The sequence below is a fragment of the Coturnix japonica genome, chromosome 2 (assembly GCF_054131305.1).
Source record: "Coturnix japonica strain WE chromosome 2, WE-NBRP24, whole genome shotgun sequence".
Classification (NCBI taxonomy): Eukaryota; Metazoa; Chordata; class Aves; order Galliformes; family Phasianidae; genus Coturnix; species Coturnix japonica.
Window position 1 is genome coordinate 120,314,149 of NC_140664.1, and position 19,491 is coordinate 120,333,639.

The 19,491-nt window shown below is 40.1% G+C and overlaps 1 long non-coding RNA gene across 1 annotated transcript in view; it reads right to left on the bottom strand.

Annotated features, from left to right (window-relative positions):
* LOC107309069 (uncharacterized) overlaps nt 1-18,463 on the bottom strand; it is a 49,298-nt gene extending 30,835 nt beyond the window's left edge. The window contains exon 1 of the long non-coding RNA XR_004306391.2: nt 18,311-18,463. This is a non-coding gene — a long non-coding RNA (uncharacterized LOC107309069). The remainder of the gene's footprint in view (nt 1-18,310) is intronic.
* Nucleotides 18,464-19,491: the final 1,028 nt, after the last annotated feature.

A 19,491-nucleotide genomic window follows, 5' to 3' on the forward strand; every position in this document is an offset into this window, starting at 1 on the left:
GCCGAAATAAGCCTCACTGGTAAAAACTGGCGAATGCACCCTATTGTGACTGGTCCAGAGGCTCCATGTATACTGGGAATCGATTACCTTAGGATGGGATATTTCAAGGATCCCAAGGGGTATCGATGGGCCTTTGGGATAGCTGCTGTAAACACAAATGGTGTTAAGCAGCTGTCAACTTTACCTGGTCTGTCAGATGATCCTTCTGTTGTGGGGTTGCTCCAGGTAAAAGACCAAGAGGTACCAATTGCCACCAAAGTGGTTCACAGACGGCAGTACCGCACCAATAGGGACTCATTGCTCCCCATTCAAAAGCTAATTCGCCAATTAGAAAATCAGGGAGTGATTAGCAAAACGCACTCGCCTTTTAACAGCCCCATATGGCCAGTGCGTAAAACCAGTGGGGAATGGAGGCTGACGGTAGATTACCGTGGCCTGAATGAAGTTACACCTCCATTAAGTGCTGCTGTACCAGACATGCTAGAACTCCAGTATGAATTGGAGTCAAAAGAAGCTAGGTGGTATGCCACCATTGATATTGCTAATGCCTTCTTTTCCATCCCATTGGCTGCAAAATGTAGGCCACAGTTTGCTTTTACCTGGAGAGGTATTCAGTATACCTGGAACCGTTTACCCCAGGGGTGGAAGCACAGCCCAACAATTTGCCATGGATTGATCCAAGCTGTTTTGGAACAGGGTAATGCTCCTGAGCACTTGCAGTATATTGATGATATTGTGGTGTGGGGCCATACAGCAGCAGAGGTTTCCAAGAAAGGGAAACAGATAATCCAAATTCTTTTGAAAGCTGGTTTTGCCATTAAGCGCAGCAAGGTGAAGGGGCCTGCCCAGGAAATCCAGTTCTTAGGCATAAAATGGCAAGATGGACGTCGTCACATCCCAGCAGATGTGATTGACAAAATCACTGCTATGTCTCCGCCCACAAATAAAACAGAGACCCAATCTTTTCTGGGAGTAGTGGGCTTTTGGAGAATGCATGTCCCAAACTACAGCCACATAGTGAGCCCTCTCTATCAGGTAACACGGAAGAAGAATAATTTCTCATGGGGTCCTGAGCAGCAGCAGGCTTTTGAGCAGATAAAACAAGAAATAGCCCGTGCCGTGGCCTTGGGGCCAGTACGGACGGGACAGGATGTGAAGAACATCCTCTACACTGCTGCTGGAGAGAAAGGTCCCACCTGGAGTTTGTGGCAAAGAGCCTCAGGAGAGACCCGAGGCCGACCCCTAGGATTTTGGAGTCGAGCATATAAAGGGTCTGAGGAGCGCTACACTCCAACTGAGAAGGAGATCTTAGCCGTGTATGAGGGGGTTCGGGCTGCTTCTGAAGTAGTTGGGACAGAGGTTCAGCTTCTTCTAGCACCTCGCTTGCCAGTAATAAACTGGATGTTTAAAGGACAGGTTCCCTCCACCCATCATGCTACTGATGCCACTTGGAGTAAGTGGATTTCATTAATTACTCAACGAGCTCGAATGGGAAAACTCAGCCGTCCTGGAATTCTAGAAGTGATCATGGACTGGCCTGAGAGTAAAAAAATTGAAACACCACCTACAGAAGAGGTATCACGTGCTAAAGAGGCACCACCATACAATGAGCTACCAGAAAACGAAAAGAAATTTGCCCTATTCACAGACGGATCATGTCGTATTGTAGGGAAGCATCGCAGATGGAAAGCTGCTGTATGGAGCCCCACACGACAAGTTGCAGAGGCCACCGAAGGTAAAGGAGAATCAAGTCAATTCGCAGAGGTAAAGGCTGTTCAGCTGGCTTTAGATGTGGCTGAACGGGAGAGGTGGCCAATGCTTCATCTTTATACTGATTCATGGATGGTGGCAAATGCCTTATGGGGGTGGTTGCAACAGTGGGAAGATGATAATTGGCAACGAAAGGGTAAACCTGTTTGGGCTGCTGAACTGTGGAAAGACATTGCTGCCCGAATAAGGAACATTGTTGTAAAGGTGCGCCATGTAGATGCTCATGTGCCTAAAAGTAAGGCTACTGAAGAACATAAAAATAACCATCAGGTTGATCGAGCTGCCAAAATTGAGGTGGCTCAAATAGACTTGGACTGGCAGAACAAGGGTGAATTATTCCTAGCTCGGTGGGCCCATGAGACTTCAGGTCATCAAGGAAGGGATGCAACATATAAGTGGGCCAGAGACCGAGGGGTGGACTTAACTATGGACGCTATTGCTCAAGTTATTCATGATTGTGAAACATGCGCCATAATTAAACAAGCCAAGAGGATGAAACCTATTTGGGGGGAAGGGCGATGGCAAAAGTATAAATATGGAGAGGCATGGCAGGTTGATTATATCACCTTGCCACGATCTCGCAATGGTAAGCGTTATGTACTCACCATGGTGGAGGCAACCACTGGGTGGCTCGAAACATACGCAGTACCCCATGCTACCGCCCGAAACACCATATTAGGGTTGGAAAAGCAAATCCTGTGGCGGCATGGCACTCCGGAAAGAATTGAATCAGATAATGGGACCCATTTTAAAAATTCCCTTGTAACCACTTGGGCCAAAAATCATGGCATTGAGTGGATTTACCATATTCCCTATCATGCACCAGCTTCTGGTAAGATTGAACGATTCAATGGGTTATTGAAAACTATGTTGAAAGCAATGGGTGGCGGAACGTATAAAAATTGGGAGAACCATTTAGCAGAAGCCACCTGGTTGGTCAACACTCGAGGATCTAGTAATCGTAATGGTCCTAACCAATCCAGCTCCCTACGTACCGTGGAGGGAGATAAGGTTCCTGTAGTACACATAAAGAGTGTGTTGGGAAAAACAGTTTGGGTCCTTCCAGCGTCTGGAAAGGGCAAACCTCTCCGGGGTACTGTCTTTGCCCAGGGACCTGGGTGCACATGGTGGGTGATGGACAAAAATGGGAATGTTCAATGTGTACCACAAGGGAATTTGATGTTGGGGGAGTGCAGCCAATGATTTTCCTGTAAATATATAGGTAGAGTCTCAGAAAATATTTCAATTAGGTACAGAATAGTTCAATTACGTATAGGACTTAAGATAGAGTGGATTAATGTTAAGGAAACACTTTTTCTCTATATACCTTAATTAGGCATTCTGTAAGCAAGTTTTCCATCTGGACTCTATATCCTGCACTGGCCATGCATGTGTAGAGCACACATGGAAAGAAGTATAAGTCAAAAGGAAATCTGCTGTGGTGGCTGGGAAAGGATGAGTGCACCTTGATGTGGGGGACGCCCTACTAGCACTGCCTTTCCCCTCTACCGCTGACATATTTTCCTTTTTCTGGCAGTTTTGCCATTTTCTCAAAATTAATAAATAGTAGGTTAGGTTATAGAGTTTTGTTCTCAACTTAGGGATTTGTATGGAATAAATATAGATTGTTGAGAAAAAATAAGGTTGCTGATTATTCACAATTATACATATGAGTGTGTATGTATGTATAAATATAATGTAATGATGTAGAATAAGGGGTGGAATGTCATGGTTTAATAATTTTGTAATTTTTTGCTATCAGTATTCCACATCATAACATCATATAAAGCATGAATAATTTTACTGAATCTGCAACTTATCAGAAGAAGACTACATCTCCCAGGGAACAACACGATAGGTCACGGGACCTGGACTCTATATTAACTCTGTCGCAGAACAGACTGACGTCTTTCGAGTTCTGGCGTTCAGGGGAGTGTGTGGGAGCCTTCAGCCGTTCGCCTAGATTCACAGTAGGCCTCTCGGTTACGGGACTCATTCTCTCTCCTATTTTGCTTGATTCGTTAGCTCAATTTTCAATTATATTGTATTATATTGTGTTATCCTGTATTTCGATATAGTATTTAGTAAATAAGTGTGCCTCCTTAGATCGTTGCCGCTGTTTTCTTTTCCTAATTAACTTTTTCCTTTCGGCCTAGGGCCCCTCCGGGGCCTACGGCCCCCTGTCACGGACGTAGGTGGATTTTTAGTTCAAACCGTGACAGCAGGGTGTGCTGCGACAAGAAAAGGGGAAACTGATTCAAACTAGAAGAGGAAAGATTTAGCCTGGATATATGAAAGTCTGGTTGATTTTTGTTTGTTCTTAAACAATAATGGTGGTGAGGGACTGAAATCAATTGCTCCAAGATGTGGTGGATGCCCTATCCCTAGAGAATTCAGCATCACCCTGGACTGAGCTGTAGGCAACCTGATTTAACTGCAAACACCCCTGCTCACTGCAGGGAGGTTGGACCAGATGACCTTTATGGATCTCTCCCAGCTCAAACAATGATTCTGCAATACTATGATTCTATGTTCAGAGCCTGAAACTGGCAAAAATTAATCCAGTTAATTTTTCCACTTAGAAATAACTATAAAGTTTCTTTTTAACTGCTTGCTTTTTTCATAGGGTTTCCATACATATTTCCTTATGTATTCATATTATCTTATAGACAAGATCACATTCCTTGAAGTGTAGTCACTATTTGAATAACAGCAAATTACAGGTGTACAAAGCTCCACAGTTCTCCTGACTAACAATAATCACTTTGTATGACCAAAATAACTGATGAAGTTATCTTTGTTTTTAAAGTGTACTTTCAATGTCTCAATTCCATTCCATGGTCTATATCTTTTTGGTTTGTTTTATTTTTTAAGTCACATATTTCCCAAATGTATCCATATTAAACTTTTAAATGATGAAGAATTACATTTGTGTGGACTGAAATCCCACACAACAGATTGCAGGGCTGTGAAGGACCTCAAAAATCACATTGTCTTTTCCCTGACCATCTGGTGGGATCTACTATTCAGTAGTATTTCCCCAGTAAATGTGTATCAAGTCTATGCTTGAAAGTCTCCTCTGAAAGATATACCAGGGTGTCCATGGAAAGGCTACCCTGCTGGTTCACTTTTCTTACTCAAAAATTTTCTGAAACTGGTTAACTTGAAGGTCACGTGCTGCAATGCCCCTCAATAGCCAGGTTTACATTTTCCTACAGAAAAGATGCATGTATATTAAGCAAACCACTGGCTGGTTATGTAAACCATAAACACTTTTCATCATTTTTCAGCAGTTGTAGCCTACATGAACATACTGATAATCAGAAAATGCACAGAACATTTAATGCTAAAATAAAAATTAATCTAACACCTGTGTCACAATGTATATCTGGGAAATCAGCCAGAGACAGACAAATATCCAAAAGCATATGAAATTACCCTCCAGCTGCATTTCATCCTGAAAGTCTCAGGACTATTTATTCTTATTAGTTATATTTGTCTAAACTCATAACAGTTGGATGCCATGCACTTGTCATCTGAAAGAACTGATAGCCTTAAAAACTGAGCATTTCCTGAGCAGAGAAATAGCTGAACTACTCTAAAGGATAAAAAGCACTGGGATAGAAGGACATAAAGCCTCAGGAATAGATAAAAGTAAGAAAACCAGTCAGGGTACAACCAATTGTGGACAAACTCTTACAAGTTCAGAATTCAATCAGAATTTGTTGTTATCAAGTATCCACTTCAAAGTTGTTGATGGAAATATATCCCTCAGAAAGAATACCAAAAGGTGTGGGTGTATATAATACATTTGTCAAAACAAGACAGCCACTTCATAAGGACTATCTAGATATCTCAGCTTCAGGAGACCAGAGGTTGAAGCGGAAAAAAAACTATTAGCTGTAAAATCACCTGCTGGACTCTAACTCTTACCTGAGATGTACGAGCATGTCTGTGGTGCACGTGCATGGGGTTGTTACACAAATGCTGTAAAAAGCCCTTGGGCTGCTTCATTTGTTCAACAAACCCTCAAATTGAACCAAAATAATAGTCTTAATGTTTCTAGCACAGAATTTTGAGATGGAAGTTCCTCTGTATCAGAATCAGATTCTTAAAATACACATCCATTAACTACCAACTGAGAAAGTACAGCGCAGCTCTCAGCAGTCTGGCTGATGTAAAGGATCCTTTTTTCAGTCCTTCTGCATTATGCTCTTGGGCTGATACTTCTGGACTTTGAGATTTGTACTTTTGGGTAACACTTCAAGTGACATTGTCTGCTTTGAAGTCAATGGCAATTTTGCCATTACCTTGAGTGAGGCTAGGAGTACATCAAAATAGGACTCACTAAAGCATGGGATCTCTTGATGGATGGGATGAGTATCTGAAAACTCTTTTCTTGATACACCTTGGGAAGAAGAAAACCCAGGAAACAATACTTTGAATTTCACGCAACCTACAGCATCTCACTTATGCTGTTACAGAGTTTAGTTTGCTTACTGAAATGCACTTAAAGGGTTTGTTGAGAAGCTGCAAAAGAAAATGCCTATATTAACAAAAATGACTAGAATTCTCCATTTATTTATCATATTGCTTGATGCTATGTGTTCAAATATGCAACAGAAGAATACCATAGCCACTAAGATAAAAATTTGACAAGAAATCTGTACGACTTCCTAGATACATTTGCACTCTTGCAACTTGCATTATCTGAATATTTATAGCTTTGCACATTTTCTACATCACACATGCTTGTTACTCATCTGTCAACTTCTTCCACTATATCTGCTTTTAATCAGTTTACTTCTACAAAAAAAAAAAAAGACACCCAAAGTGATAGATTTCCAGTAAGTGTGAAAATGCTTTTAATGCTACCTCTGTATGATGGTATCCATCAATAGGGATTTATTCCATTATATCTATTCTTCAAAATCTATTCCCTTTTACCTCCAAAATTACCTACAGCTTACTTGAAGTCTCGATTATCTGCAAGATTTTAAGAACACCAAGCCTATCAAATCCCAAAGGTACTCTGAATTTGAGTAGATTCACAGAGAGAATAAGTATGCATTGCTGCTTTTGTCCAAGAACTAGTGAAAGTGGTACAAAGGATGAAGAGCTCATTGGATCCTAGAATATATGTCTAAGATCCTTGCAGCCATTCACCCAGAGGAAAAAATAAAACAAAACCAAAAAAAACTTATGTCTGACCTGCAACGTGATGTTTTCTAACATGCATATAAATTAAGATCATACAACACTATGCACAGAAAATAGCTTTATTGTTAGCACTTGGGCTGCTATACAAGCATTTCTTGGTTGTTTTTTTTACCTTAGATGTTTATGCTGAAATGGATTCCAGTATGACTGACAGCACCTTGACATTACCATTCACCAGGAATATAGATCCATATACAGAGATTAGTATACTTCCATATGACCATGAGTTCTCAGTAAACTACAGCAGAGAGTGTAGCACCTTGTGACATAGGTTTGAAGGTGATGACTTCTGGTAAATATTAGCCAGACAACACAACCCCTTCTCCAGCAAAGAAGGACAGCAACAATACTGAAGTTTTTCCTGAATTTTCTCCCTCCTTGGACATACACAGAAGTCATCTGGACACAGCCATGGACAACCAGTTCTAGGTTGCCCTGACTGAGCAGAGAGGTTGGACAAGACCTCCAGAGTTCCTTTTTAACCTCAACCATTGATTGATTGAGTTTGTAATATTCCAGTATGACAGAAAATTCTGTAACCCATGTACGAGTTGCTGAAGTGAAAACTTTTCACCTAAAGACAGCCTGTGTTAAACACCTGCACTTACCCTTCAGAGCATTAGTGGACTCCCATAGTTTTGATTGAAGAGAAAAATGTGGAGCAGTTTTTTCTTTCACAGAAAGCTTTCAACATCAGTAATTGCAAAATGTTGCTGTCCAAATCTGCGACAGCTTGGCCTTGCTGAGGCTGCCAAGTTGCTGCAGATATCTACCTGTCTAAAACGTAAAAGGGCACTCAGCCTGCCAGATATAATCCAATGGTAAAGCTTTAAAGTATGTTAAAGATAGGTACTGAATTAATTCAGAAGCTAAGATCCCTTCAGGTACTGAACCTTGTTTGACAGATATGATTTTCTGTCATTCCTGAGATTGCTTCTAACATAAACCTTCTGCAGCAATCCCACAGCGTAAGCACTAATTCATTTTTGTGACGTTTCTCAGAACAAGCAGGTCCAACAGTGGGAAAACAGGAAAACTCCTAAACAGGGAGATAAACTTTTGCTGAATACTAACCAAAAACTTCTACACAAATGCTTGCCGTTATTTCATGTTCATTATTGCCAATATAATTACAACAGCCAGGAAATTTTTTAATCCTTCAGAAAAAATTTTATATAAAAATATATAAATGCTGGGGAAGATCAAAACTACATATAAATAACTCATACAACAAGGCAAAAATAAATTGAATTAAGAAAAAACATTAAAGCAAGAGTGCCTGGTGTAGGCACTCAGGCACTCCACACAAAGGAGACACCCAACAATCACAGGTATTTCAGAATCCCAGAGGGAGGAAAAAATACACTAGCAAAACCCCACCAAAAAAAAAACCAAAAACCACCAAATCAAAACTCAGAAGGCACCAAGAGTTTGTCAAAGCATAATGAACTCAGAATACTTAAGTGAGCTACAAATGCAAGCAAACTCACTGCTTCACCATCAAAAACACTGTGGCTCACCAAGATAAACTTCCTTCCTCAAGCAAGGTTTGAAATTTTTACTGCTTCTGTTGTATCCAAACCCAAAAGTGAGATAACATGACTGAGATGGTGGGAGTTTGTCTTTAAAAAGAAGCATTCTAGAACTCTGACAGAATATTCACTGTACACTTAATTACAATTGATAGCAGAAACACATTGACTGTTTTCTGAGGCTTTGAGATACTTTACTTTTTACAGGAAGACTAACCATAATCAGTTCAGATAAAAAGTAAAGTTGCTTCCTCAAAAGTTTAAGTTTGGGAACCCCACAGAGAAATAACACAAACTTCTAAAATAATCAGCAAGGCCTAAAATACTTCAAGTGACAGGACTTGCAGATATATTTGGGAATCGTGATCCTGATTCTGACCATCTACATCCAACCAAGGTCACAGCAGTTCCTCCAGTGAATAAGCTTGCTGAACTCTACTCATTGCAAAGACACTGTGACCTTTCAAATGCAATGCTTTTTCATCACCCGTAAACAAGTAAACATCATAGAAATCCGGGGTCAATCTGGCAGACTGCTTCAGTTAAGGAAATGAGACTTTGCTTCAAAATCTGATGGGTAAAATAATGACCAATGCAAAAGTGTCCTTGCACAGATATCCTTATATATTTAAGGTAAAGGCAGATAGTCCATGTTTCATAGGTGAAAAGTAACATATATCACATTTCTCTCACACTAAAGAAACCCACACTTTACATAGACATGTAAGAAGTTGGATACTTTCACAGCAATAAAATCAAATCTAGTTAACAGAATAGTACAAATATTCATATAACAACCTGTCACTGTGCTACTTTTTACTAATCAACTTGCTTATTTATCTGTTCAACAGACATAATATAAGCTCTACAATCGGTAACTGTGGTCTTGACAGCCTTTCACCACCTTTTTAGAGCAACGCCGTGCTACGACTGACAAATTACATCAGTAATGTAACACATATACTCCTAAGCACAATAATGGACATTAAAAGCATGCTCCACAACATACCAGTTACATCTATTATATAAACTGCTATAATAAAGCACCACATTTCAGCTATTTGAAAAGCATTAAGAATTCATGTTATATGAACAGGAACATCCAATACTAGACCTCCACAAGTGAATATTTAAGATGCACCATGAATTACATTGCCAACTCAAAGAGCTTTAAAGCACTTTGGATGTTAGTAAAATCACCATAATATAATGGACACCCAAAATAAGTCATACATCAGACTCCTGACACTCACTATTACTGTATGTCTGTAAAACTCAGGACTTCTGGGAAGTAATGGGAAGTAAAGGTGGTTAGTCATGTTATACTCCTTCGTGTGGAAGGGTCATTTTATACTGTTTTTGTATTTTATATTATAGCCATCAAAGCATTCTTTCCACTTTTGTATTTCCCCCATAGAAATGGGGGTTGTTTGTTTTTATTATCTTCCCCTTCTGGATTCACTGTATTTCCCCCCCACACACACACAAAAACCAAAAACTCTGTATTATTTATGAAATATGCAATCAACAGCTTATTGCACAGAAGAGTGGCACACTGAGACACCCCAGAAGGAAGAAGGACAACATACATACTTAAGGACATAGATCCTGGCAGTCTCTGCCAAGAGCTAACATGGTATCTTAGCTCTGCTTTAGCACTGGTCTTAACAGATTTGTTTCTCCATCAACACACAATCTCTTTCCTATAACTTTTAATAATCACTCAACAAAACCAAAACCAAGTCCCTTTGCTGCAATGTTTCTATTCTCACAGCCCCATTACTTTATTTGGATGAATATTCACAGAGCATTTTTTTGTTTTCAAATCTGTACTGAGTAGACTTGCTGAACTAAACTGATCAATAATACATCAATACATTTTTTGTGCGTTTATGATGCAGTTCCTCCCTGTCCCTTGAACAGCACTGTGCTGAAGTTTAGAGCTGAGAAAGAGATACATGCCTGCAAAGAACCACGTGTGCTAATTGTGCTTTATGCATTATTGATACATAATGCATCCCACTTACAAGCTTCCAGAGCCCTGAAGCCTTCTGAGAGATTCAGAGAAAAAGAAATGAGAAGATCACACCAGCCCTCAGCATTTTCCATCTCTCCACTTTGAGATAATGCACAGTAACAGAAGTAGAGGGAATTTCATCATGAGGCAGTCATTCTCTATCTTGGACATACAGACCTGCTTGTTGAAACAATGTGCCCAAGTGCACTGCAGCATTATCTCACTTGAATTTTGGCATACGGTGTCAAGCTGTTTACGCTTTGCTGACAAAGATGGTTTCCACGGCGCTTTCTCTAGGAAGATCCTTTTCAGGAAAACCTTGTTAAGCACCTGACAGAACCAATCTTCTCTCAATTTCAAGACACTCAGACCTTTAGACGTAATTACAAGTATAAATAGAATGACTCATACAATTTTGCTGCTGTTTGTAACTTACATTTCATTATTTTCAATTAGCTGACAGAACTGACAATTGTAGCCTTCCCTGGAGATAGGATAGCGAATCTAATTTACAGACTTCCTTTGCAGTTTGGTAAAATGCTGCATGTCCATATGGTTGTGCGCAGAAGTAAACTCACAAGTACCATGATGAACCCAGACTGACGTACCAGATTTCATTGTTTTTTCATTTGAAAAAAGAAATTTAAGAGAGTGTGGCAAACTGTATAGGCATAAAAGCCCATGAGGACACTACTGACAGTGCTCCTGTTGTGTTGACAACATTTTTGGTTGTCTTTAATGAATTTAAAAACAATTTTCTTGGCATAATGAAAGAAAACTGAAAAGATCCAATGTCCAAGAAGTCCCCGAGTGCCACTCAGCATGGCATCCTCTCTGTCACCCTGAACAAGGTAGCCCTGCAGTCTGTGTTATAGCTGAAATGTGGGAACAGACCAACACCACCAGAAATATGACAGGGAGAACACAGAGCCCCAAAAAGCCACTGTCTTCCCAGTAAGCACACACCTGGAATTCAACAGCTCACTTCCCTTAAGTTCATTATATTCTATACATATGTTGCATCTTTCTAATTCATTACACAAACACAAAATTAAAAGCTTTGAAAGCATTCGCATATTCCTTTCACAAAGAAGCTCCAGTTTTATCCTTTTCTGTGGTTACACTGAAGTTTACCCAAGTGAATTACCCCAGCTCAGATGTACAGTCCCAAATCTCCCATGGAAAGTAATGTTCCTTTGGTACTCAGTATGGCTTAATCAACTGCATGGTGAAGATAATACAGAAAATATCATCAAAAACTACAGCCTCTGAGTTCTGAAAAGAGAAAGCATAAAAGTCCACGCAGCTCATCTGGTTACAGCCTTATTGCACACTCCCTTTGGAAAGTAAATAAAGACTGTGGGGAATTTTCCAGTAGATCCAAACAACTGCACAACTCAAATGGTAGGGGAAAGAAAAGAGAGTAAGGAACGTCAGGGGGGATAGAAAAATGACAAAAATTAGAGTTTCAAAGCATCTTGCCCATTTTGAAGTTGTCCTGATCCACTTCAATTAAGGTGACATCTGATCAGAAGACATTTAAGTCCTTCAGTTTATTTTCTGGACCTTTTACTCGTGATATTTTAAGATCTGATAAAGATACATTAAGGCGAGGTTACAAAGAGTATTGATGCTGTACTTAAATGCGAAAGAAAACCTTGTTGAAAATCCAAAAGCAGCTTACAAAATATAGGTGGATGATAATTTCCTGTTGCATTCATTTTTACGTAATTAGGACTGCACTAGAAATTAAGCACTGTACGATGTTAAAGAAAAAATAACATGAAATACTTCACATAGTATAGGATAACTTATTATAGTCATTATATGTTCTCTGTACTATCAGTCTATTTGATACATAACTTCCTAAAAAGTTACCTGCATGCCTACATTAATGTGATAGAATGAAGCTGGAATGCATTTCTGAATTGAGTCTCCCAAGCATTCCCATCTACCACAGTTCAGTTCACACCTCAGCATTACCTACAAACATACAAAACCATTTTCTTAAGTATAAGCCAACATGAGAAGTTGAACTCCACAATTGCACCTGTTGTGTTCCAGCTGCTGATGGGCAATCAGTCCACACAACTGAATGAGAGATAGTCGAAACTAAGTCCCACAAAACGCATATACCAGAGCAGCTGGAATCTTGACATCAACTGGCCCTCCACAAAACTGTTCATAGGACACTGAAGTGTCTGTTAACACGGATGTAGTGCAGAAGAACAAATTCCGGTTGCTTTAACTCTTGATAGTCACCTTGTTCAACATAACAAATCAAACTTTAAACTTTCATGAATGCTTATTAGAACTCTATGTTCAACACCTTGTTACTGAGGTAATCCAGTTCTAAGTGTTGTGTAATGTTAGGAATAAACCATCAGAGAACTTCACTACCTGAAACAGATCACTATAATTTTTATGATAATAAGACAATTCAGTAAGATTTCAGATGTGAACACCATCACAAGTTACTTTACATCTTACTCATTTCACAGTGATTATTTTACCAACTCTCCTTCCCCTAATCAGAGATAGAATTGAGGAAGACAGATCAAAACCAACACTTTCTAGAACATCTCCCCTTAATTAAGTCATTAAGGAGAGAGTTAAGCTGTTAATAAAAGTAATATTCTGACATTTCACATAAATAATCCTCAACTGCATTAAAAAACACATTTAAATTTGAAAAATGTAAGTTTTACAACAAAGATAACGAAGGGGTCAATTTAACATACAGCTACTGTACTTATCTGATTTTGTCTCTGAACTGATACAAGGCAGCAGATACAGTTGTTTTAAACTAGTTCAGGATTACCCAAAAAAGGTAGAGGTCACAATCCAGTAACAATGAAGGAACTACTCACTGGTACCTGAGGATCAGAGCTCACCAAACACTACAAAATGCCTCCAAGCAGAAATTCCTCCCCATTGGCTTCCAGCCCTTAAATGAAGTTTGGGAGCCTGGACCCTGGATCCACCCCTTCTGGCTGCGCAAATGAATTGCTTACAGCTGTGCCATGGGGGCTGGCCATGTCCCTTCACCAGGTGCTCAATCACTGGTTCAGTGTTTTTATTTTCTCCAAATCTTGTATAACAAATGTTACTACAGTACTTCTGCCTGTGCTGATACAAAGAGGATTTTTAGTTTTATTTTCTCAAGAGCTTCAAATATTCATTGTTGAGTACTCTGTCTAAGCACCAGGAGTTTTCATGCATCTAGAGACAACTTGCTATTTTGTTCTGTTTTTGTTTTTATTTAAATACACAGGAAATTCAGTTAAATAAATGTGATCCAAGAACAGGGTACATGTCTACAGCACCACCAGAAACAAAAGCCAGTTTTCCAAGCTTGTGGGCAAAAATCTTAACAAAAGCCATTTGTTTTCTTTGGCAGGTCTGAGAAACAAAACCACAGCTGCTGAAGTCCAAACCTGGAGAAGACTACAACCACTCTTTCAAGAGAGATCACTTCTTTCTGGCAGCTACTCCACCACTCCTTTCCTTTACAGAAATATCTTCTTGCTTTGCCACACTTGCTCTAGCTCATCATTTCTATTTGTTCATCAGATAACATCAGATTATTTCTATGAGTTAATTTGGAGGTGGAAGATGCCCATTATAGATTTGCATGTAACACTAATTAACCAGTGTAATTTTGGGTAGATTAGGACAACGGGGAGAATGCTGCTCTTAGCTACACTTGCATTGATTTGGGTATTTTCTCACATGGCTGTAACATGAGGCAGTTTTACCCAGCCAGACTGTTCTCTGTCTGAATAGATGAGTGATTCAGCAACATTTTAATTTGATGTTTAGCAATATATTCACACAGTTTTGCAGTCCTAAGCAGAGAAGCCATTCACCATGCCCAGGAAAACAGACAAATATCAGAACCGGAGAACTAAAAGCCAGCCACCTGTCCAGGGATTTTGAGTCAGACTGAAAACTGGAAACGTGGCAGAAAGTTTACAAGAAAAATGGATATAAATATTAAATTTTATCTGAAATAGAGAGAGAAAAGAACATAATGAAAGGAATAAATCTTAAAGAGGAGAAAGATAGAAAGAAATTACAGAAAAAGTAAGATAAGGGAAACAATGCTGGAAAAGTAGAAAAGCATGTGTGAGAGAAGAGAGATATAGGAGATAAAGAGGAAAGATGGCGGGATAGAAAAACAGGGCATAACATTAATTCAGTTGGCTAAAGTCAGTCATAGTAGAGCTTTTTTTTTTTTTCCAGGTTGTGATCATCATATAGTGCAGCAATCATAAAATCATGCATTGTAATAACAAGACATCATTATGGAATCACAGGGTTTGGAAGGGACTTCTAGAGATCATCGAGTCCAAGCCCCCTACCCAGAAATTACCACACAATAGGTCACACAAGTACTCATTCAGATGGGTCTTGAATAATATCTCCATATTAGGAGGCTCCATAACATCTCTAGGTAGATTGTACCAGTGCTCCATCATCCTTAGCATAAAGTTCTTCCGCATGTTAGTATGGTTGAGATTTTCAGATCATGTAGGAAAATCAGCTTATGAATGCAGTTTCTTCTGCATGATTCAAGAAATCATCATTACTGTAACCAAAATAACACTGATCGAATCTTTAGACTTCGACTAAAAATGTACCATTACTCCTGAGTCCTATAATCCTAACCTGAACATGTCTGCAGAAAATGTTGCTTGGAGATGGATGAGATATTCTCATGGTCAGAGGAAATTCAGTGCACAAGCTGAGAATCTGATACATTTGTATGCAATATTCCATACTACAGTTATCTTGTGCATGGCAGACCAACTCCCCAGGTGTGAAGAACAGCAATGTAGTGTGCTGCTCAGGAATTGATTCTGCTTTATACAAGCTACGTTCATGTACAATTGCATAACTATCAGCTGTCCAGAGAAGACAAAGATTATCTTAATGACTAAAGCAGTAGCCATCAGTATACTGTAAAGGAAAATAAAATATTTTTTTTAAATATCTAAATTTAATCACTTTTTAGTAACAGTTATTTTTAAAACCTGGACCATGAAGAGAAATACAGCTAATGATGCTGTACTCAGAGCAGCACTGATGCCAGCCTGCTTGTCTGTTCTTGTGGTTTTTGTTCTCATCTGTTCTCAGTGCCTCTTTCCCCATGCTCTGGGTGTTATAAAATGCCACGGCAACTACTCAAGTCGTGGATCTTACATTTTTACTTTTCTCTAGTTATTTATAGGGTCTCTCTTTTCTAACTGAAGCATCATTTCTCCAAACTTATTGGAACCTAATCTTGTAATCTCTCTAGTAAAAAAAAAAAAAAAAAAAAAAAAAAAAACCAACCACAGCAATCCTGGTTTAAATGAAGAACTATGGGAGCTGCGAGAGCAGAGAGGTGGAGGAAGATTTGAGGAAGATTTTCCTAAAGGGCAGTGCTGGTCAGAAAGCCCACCAGCTTGGGGGACTCTGCCTCCTGTCTTCTTGTCTAATGAGAGGAGAGTGGTGGATTTAAGCTGAGGTCAGAGACATCTGTCTGATCCCAGTGGTCTCTAGGATCTGGGGAGGTCTTGCTGAGGGATGTACCAGCAGTTAAAAGACAACAGCTCAATGTGGAGCAGAAGCAGATCTGAAAAGATGGAAGTGAGGCACATAAACGGAAAGGAGGGATTTGGGTGAGAGGAAAGGTAATAGGGGAAAAAAAAAAAAAAAAAAAGAGTCAAGGGGGAGGAAAAAGTAAAACACAGAAGAAGGGATGAAATAACCACAATCCTGATCTGTGCAGAAAACCACCATAAACTTCCTGGGCTGCAGAAAAAACTTTCCCCTTTTAAACTTCCCCAGGGATCAGCAGGCAGTTTGGGCTGACAGCAAGATGCAGAGCTGGCCCGGCATTCACAGGAATGGTTCTTCGCTGGGGGGCAGTTTTGCCCATGGTTACATCAGAATAATCACTTTGTTGGCCTTCATACTTCAGTACCATAAAGCCAGATCCATGCCTGTCCCTCTGCTGATAGGACTGACTTATCCTGGATGTAGTGCTCTGGTGAGTGATCTTCCACTACTGACATTTAATGTTGTTCAAGGCAAACAAAATGTGTCACCAGAGCTCCTTAGCAGCTAAAAAAAAGGGCAAACATCTTTGCAATGTTACTATATTTTGAAAACTAGACTGAGTGATACCAGGCTGAAATGCCCTGAGACTCAAACAAATCAATGATTTTAGTGGGGTCCATGAAAAATCTTCTGAAAAAAAAAATAAAAAATCCAAGAGCAAAATACTACATAGAGGCAGAAAGGTTATCCTGAGGGAGTTACACACTGTTTCCCACTCCACCTCCTTCCCCCTCACTGCACCCAACCCCCCAAGTTTTCCAAGTCCTATCAGCTACTAAGTGAGCATCAGAGAGATCACTACTGAAAACCCCGTAATGCATTGTGTTGCCTCTTGATGTGCCTGTTGAAGTTCTCTGCCTGCAACACAAATGGACAGATGCAGAAAGCAAAGTCCCTGCCTTGTAATGAAACCTGCATCAGACAGCTCCCACCACTGAATTATGTGCATAGTGTGCACAAGTGTTTTCAAGAGAGCTTTTAGAAAAGGCGAATAAATATTTATTTTCTGTCTCTTAGAGAAAACACTTCAAGGCAAGAAGCCTAACAGATACTGGCTCTGCACAGGAGCACCACACTCTGCCCGTCCTTCCCTCTCAGAGACACACCTTCACCCACAGACTTTCCTCTTTGATGTAAGCTGCCTTTTCAGGACTGCCTTTCTCTATGTTTCTACCAACAGTAGCATCTAAGTGGTGTTCCTTCTCTGTACTGCATGAAATACCATCCCTAAGAAGCCCTGCAAATATTCGTATATATGCCTTGAGCTGTATAACAGACCTTACACTATACAGCAGAAAGGAATGTGTTCAGCTGTTGTGCTGTAACAATTTCTCAGGAAGACAACTGCCATCATTCCAAACATTCATTCCCCCTTTCTTCTTCCACCTTTTATTGATGGGCATGACACCCGATGGTTATGGGACACCCCTTTGGCCAGGCTATGTCAGCTGTCCTGGCTGTGCCCCCTCCCAGCAACATGTGCAGCCCCATTCCCTCACTGGCAGGGTAGCGTGAGGAGAAGGAGAATCTTCTCTGTGAAGGACTGCTCTGCAACAACTAGAACATCATTGTGTCATCACCACTGTTTCCATCAAAAATCCAAACCACAACATTCTACGATCAGCTACAGTGGAAATTAAATCTATTCCAGACAAAAGCAGGGCAATATCCTCTCCCTGCCGTTTTCCACTGACACTTCAGGAGCTGGTCCCTCCCAAGCTCTTCTCAGCCCTGCTTGTGATCACCAATGCAGCAGCTGTTGCTGGATTGCCTGCCTTCTGTTGCTTCCCAAGGTGAAAATGTGATTCCTGCTTCTGAACAGAGTCGAATTTGGATTCAGTAATGGGTACTGCCTGTGGACTCCACCATTAGCATAGTCTAGCACAGCACTGTGCTATTGGCAGGCTGGCTGTAGCAGCAGCCAAATGTCCTGATACTGCCCATGCCCAGTCCTCACCACCAAGAGCTTAGTGTGACCCATATGGTGTGTGCCACAGTCATTCCTCATATCTGACACATCTGATATACCTCTGTCACGATGCAGGCATTAAGGGATCCAAAATTCTGGATGTCCCACACCAAAAATACAGACCCATTGTGCCTCAACTGCTATGGTTGCCATGTGAGGCCGTTCCCCCATCCTCTGTCCCAGGTCTGCACTCACCACTATGGACACGTTGCTGACTTCATGTGGAGGGGCAGCTGCTCACTGCAGTAGGATGTCTCTGCTCTTTGCAGGGGGGCTGGACTAGATGACCGTTAAGCATCACTTCTGACTCAAGCGATTCTATTTTATGATGTCATGAACCTGTGAATGCTGTCCATTAGTAGCAAGGGGAGGCGAGTGCTGCTTGGATAATTTTGACATCTTAGGGGTGAGTCATGGGAATTCCTTACTTGATGCTATTTAGAGATTATTTCAAACAGAGACAGTAACTAATACAAGAATTACTGTTTTAAGCTCCAAAGCTACAATGTGCTGAATTCCTTCCACTTCAGAGAAGGTTCCAAGCACTTACCAACCCTACCTTACAGGAAAGTGAAGCTGAAAAACATCAGTGTCCCCAAGTGAGAAAGCTGCTGCTGCTAACCCATCTCCTAGCCCCCATCTGGTTGTTCATGTCACACTTCTAAGACAGAAAATCTTAGGATTATGAAGTATTATGTTCCAGTTTTTGCCCAAACAGAACCTGATCTAGTCAGGGTGTCAAATCAGTGTGAGAATTGCCTGTGTGCAATTCACTGTGCAGCCAATGATACTCTTCAGGGAAAGTGTCTACAGATTCTCTCTGTGAATAGGGAGAAGGCTGGAGTATATTATGAGCTGTTTCTTTCTTTCTTCTTCTACGTTTTTTTTTGGTTTTTTTTTTTAAGAAAAAAAAACAAACAGGAAACAGAAACTGTCAGACAATTTTCCAACTTTAGTATTGTTGGCTGTTGCTAAATTAACAAAACATCCAGTACGTGACCAAATTATCAAATGGCTTAAATACAATTATAGTGCATTTTAAATATCAGTTCTAATTATATTTTCCTTTGACAAAGTAATTACACTTCAAGAAACTGCAATCAGAACAATTTTTCACTGCCAAATCTGAGAACAGAAGGTGAAAAAGGTGCATTTAGATGATTTTATAAATGACTAGCTTAACTTTTACATAATAAAAAAACATAATAGTAAAACATCTTAAAATAGACTAGAGAACCCACATTTTAATCTCATTTCAAGTCATTCAGTGATTTGTAATTTAATGAGCCTTCATACAAGTCTATGCTTGGCTTTCTTCCTCTCCATTAACTTGAGTTCCTGGTATTTAAAGTTGCTGGGCTGTTCTAGAGAGTTTG